This window comes from Calidris pugnax, unplaced genomic scaffold (genome assembly GCF_001431845.1).
Source record: "Calidris pugnax isolate Ruff unplaced genomic scaffold, ASM143184v1 scaffold54, whole genome shotgun sequence".
Lineage (NCBI taxonomy): Eukaryota > Metazoa > Chordata > Aves > Charadriiformes > Scolopacidae > Calidris > Calidris pugnax.
Genome location: NW_015090864.1, coordinates 1638339 through 1642889, shown reverse-complemented (window position 1 = coordinate 1642889; position 4551 = coordinate 1638339).

Genomic DNA, 4551 nt, shown 5'->3' with positions numbered 1-4551 from the left:
GTCTCCTAAACCAGAAACCATCATCCTGATTTCTCCTCTGGTACCCCAGGAAGCCCCTAAATTCAACTTTGAGCTCCTGGAGGGTCTCATCCTGTTTGCAGGAGACTGGAAGCCATGCTCAGGGGATTCTGGCTCTTCCCCTGGCTTTGACGAGGTCCTTAATGGTTTTTTAAGACTCCAATCCAGCTGGGGCTGCTCTTTGCATTAGAGCAGGGCAAGGGCAGGACTCACTTCTTCTGTGAGAGGTTTTCACAGTTTCTTTTCTTATTTTTTTTTTTTTTCATACCCTTTCCAAACTGAAATGAAAGCGAAAGGGAAGCTCCCCAGAAAATTAAAAATTGAAACCAAATAGCAATGACTGGCAGCTCTTCCCAACCTGGGGGCACATTCTGGCCACGGGTGGCTTGAGGTCAAGTAGGAGACCATGGAAAACTGGGGGGAAAGAAGGGGAAAAAAAGAAAAACAAGGAGGTAGTTCAAAAAATACAGCAGCTGAACGTCTTGAGCGCTCTTCTCCAGGAAGAAACAGCATTAAAATGGTTTTTTTCTGCTCCTTTTGCTTTCCACGAGGTGACGTGCTTCCAGGGAGGGATTTATCCTGTTGGAAAGTCTCCGCATTTCCTCCGCTGTGTGGGGAGTAGACGAGATGTCCCTGGAGTTTTGAAAAGAGCAAACTTTTGATGGCATAACTCTGCCAACCATTTCAAAACGTGCTGAAATCCCAAGCTGTGCGAGTTCACGCTCGACTCAGGACAGATCCCCCCCCTCCGCAGGGAAACTGAGGCACAGAAACTTGCCCAAACCACAACAGTCGCAAAGTTGGCTCCAAAAAGGGCTTTTTCAACCTCTTTATTTTCGAATTATTATTTTATTTGACTGTTATTTCCCAGGGAGGTTTCTTGCAGCAGATGGCAGCAGTGGGTTTGCAAAGGCACCCAGGACATCGATGAGCTCGCACAAAATGCTCCATCGATGACCCAATGTCTGTTTCATTCAGCAGCAAAACACCAAAAACCAGTTGCCGGGCTCTGTTAACCCACGTGGATTCTCCAGTGTCTAATAGAGGGGTTGAGCAGCCTTCCCTTCCCCTGCAGCCCTGGTGTGTGCATCTCTCCTCCCCCCCAGATATTAAATTTTAGAAGGCTGATGAGGCTCAAACGACCCCGGAGAGCCTCCATGAGGCTGAATTCCCTCCTGCAGTGTTCTGGAGCTGGGGCGGACAGACACAGCCCAGCTGCTTTATCCTTATTTTTCTCTAGTGGCGATTCCCCCTGGAATCTCAGAGAGTCTCTTCATAGTCTGTGCTTCCTAGTGAGCATATTTTCCCCCCTTTTTCTCTTTTTTTATTTTTCTAGCTTACTTTCTGAAATCAGGGAGGGCTCTCACCTGGTTTGTGTGTGTCCCCTCCCCAGGACTATCGGACTATAGACTCATTTCAGCCCAGTTCAGTGATGAATGGATAAAATCCCTTCCCAAACACTGGATGAAATCCCAATGGGAGCAGCCGTTCAGCTCCAGCGTATCCCCTCGGGCCAGACCTGTCCCTGGTGTAAAAATGGGACCAGAGGGTGACAGGGACAAGTGATGTGCCCAAGGCCACACAAGGCGAGACGTCAGTGGCAGAGATGCCCTCTGGGTGCCAACATGGGGGAGATGAAGCTTTATCCTCCATCGAGGGGGAGGATGCTGGTGCGTTTGTGTCCAGCATCCCTTGGGGACCAACGCAGGCAGCCGGGGCAGGGCGTGCAGCTCAGCCCTCCTCAAGGTTATTTTTGTTCCTGCCAAAGTTAATTTGGGTTTCTGGATGGTTGCTATTGAGGGGGTTGTGTGTGTCAGAGAGCTGAGTGTGACCCGCTCCAGGGGATGAGAGGGTGGGAGAAGGGGAGGCTCTTCAGTCCCGCTCCGTGTGGGTAGAAATCAGATGCACGGGGGGGCATCCACATGGCCAGGCTGGGGGTCTGAGCTGCATCCCTGCCCCAAGATGGGTCCCCACCATTGAGGGACCATCCATCCCCACCCACCCGGGTCCCCTCTTGCCCCTCACAGCGGGTTCGAGGGTGGCTTTGTCCTCCCGGTGCCTGGGTGGTCCATTCCCCCCCTCCCCGGCATCGGCGAGTGAAAAGGTTTCTCTGAATCACTGCGTTGCTTTATAGCAATAACTGCAGGGAGTTATTCTCCCCGGAATTAAGTCCATGACCGGTGGAAGGGCGTTAAGGTAGCGCTTTGCAGTTCCAATTATCTTGGCCCCCTCGGAACAAAAAAGCAGATTGTGTTGCCGGACAAAAGGCATTTTCTATGTAACTTCTTGTCCTCCAAGCATTCCTAGCGTGGAGCGGCGATCTAAATACCCGAGGGCTGGGCTATCTTATGTGGTGGGTTTTGAATGGTTCTTCAAAAACAACCATTTGCTGGGGGATTGTGTTCAGGGGGCGGAAGCCAAAAGCGCATCCAGCGTTACAGGTCGGGCTGGATGCACCATTTTAAAGGTATGATCTGGGTAAAGTCCTAGAATCACAGAATCATAGAATCATTCATGTTGGAAGAGACCCTTGGGATCATCGAGTCCAACCATCTGCCCTACTCTACAAAGTTCTCTCCTACACCATATCCCCCAACACCACATGTAACAGCTCTTAAACACAGCCAGGGATGGTGACTCAACCACCTCCCTGGACAACCTGTTCCAATGCCCGACCACTCTTTCTGTGAAAAATTCTTTCCTAATGTTCAGTCTAAACCTACCCTGTTGGAGCTTGAAGCCATTCCCTCTCGTTCTGTCATTAATTACCTGTGAGAAGAGACCAGCACCAACCTCTCTACAGTGTCCGGGGCCGAGGAGATGGGATGTGCAGAGGGGCTTCTGCAATGGTTGAGGACCCTGGCAGCCCCTGGCCTCGCAGCTTTTCCTCCCTTTCTCCCTATTTCTAGACCAAGAAGTGATGATGCATCACGTCCTGTTAAACACCTGGACCCCAAAATTCCCTACCCCGCTCCTGATCCTGGGACAGCAGTGGCCAAGGGCCACATGAAAATGATGCCACCACCCCCCTGGTTACTTCTGGGATGTGCAGAGGGGCTTCTGCAATGGTTGAGGACCCTGGCAGCCCCTGGCCTCGCAGCTTTTCCTCCCTTTCTCCCCATTTCTAGACCAAAAAGTGATGATGCATCACGTCCTGTTAAACACCTGGACCCCAAAATTCCCTACCCCGCTCCTGATCCTGGGACAGCAGTGGCCAAGGGCCACATGAAAACGATGCCACCACCCCCCTGGTTACTCCATCATCTCCTTCGCATGGCAGTGCTCTCCTCAGAGGAAGTCCCAAGGAGGGGGTGACCTGTGGGTCAGCTCAGTGACAGCCAGAAGCTAAACAGACCCCAGGAAGTCCTCACACTGCTCTGTGCCTCAGTTTCCCCCCAGCATCATCTGCCCCCCCCATGACCCAGCACTGGCATCATCAGCCATCACTGTTTGGGGACAGAGGTGGCCCTGATGGGCTGTCTTCTCCTGTCACTTTGTCCCCACCATAACTTCACCCGTGCCAAAGGGTTGTGCTGGAGCACAGGTGAGGACAGGTGGGAGGATGGGGACATGTGGCACCCAGCATCCCACAGGGAACAGCTCTGGGGAGGTGACCATGCTGTCTTCCATGCGAGGCCATCAGGGTGTCAAAGGCTGGGGGGACAGTTGGGCTAGCAAAGACTGGAGTTCCCATAGCTGGTGGCTTTCCAAAACTGGGGTAGTTGTTTTCATGTTGGTTTCACCTTAGTTTGGACTATTTCAGAAAAAGGAGTCCATTTCCTCTGTTTCACCCCAAAGCCCCAGAAAATCTTGATCCCAGGCTGGTCTGAGGTAGCTGCCACCCAGCCTGGCCCAAGAGTGCAAGGTTTAATGGACACAGAGATGTTCTCCTCGCAGTAGGAAAGCAAATAATCCTCAGATACCTCAGAGAGAGGCATAGCTGCCTTCTCACAATGAGAAAGTGTTAACTCTGAACTCTACTGATGGCATTTCTGTTTATCACGGGCACTATGAACTCCTCCACTTTGTGGTGGCAGCAGCTTCCCCCTAATGTGCTTCACCAGAAGGTTTTCCTGATTGTCCCTGAGCCACGGTAGCTTCATCTGGAGGGTGGGGTGTCACGTATGAGATGCCATACAGGCAAGAATAACCTGACTGCCCACGCTTGGGCACTCAGATATGGTCTTGGGCTCCTTCCAAACCCCTTTTGCAGATCACCTGGCAAAGCTTCATCTGGAGGGTGGGGTGTCACGTATGGGTGAGAATATTCTCACCCATATGGGTGAGAATAAACTTGGGCACCCAGATATGGTCTCGGGCTCCTTCCACAGCCCCTTTACAGATCACCTGGCAATGGTGACCATGCTGTCTTCCAAGCGAGGCCATCAGGGTGTCAAAGGCTGGGGGGACAGTTGGGCTAGCAAAGACTGGAGTTCCCATAGCTGGTGGCTTTCCAAAACTGGGGTAGTTGGTTTCATCTTGGTTTCACCTTAGTTTGGACTATTTCAGAAAAAGGAGTCCGTTTCCTCTGTT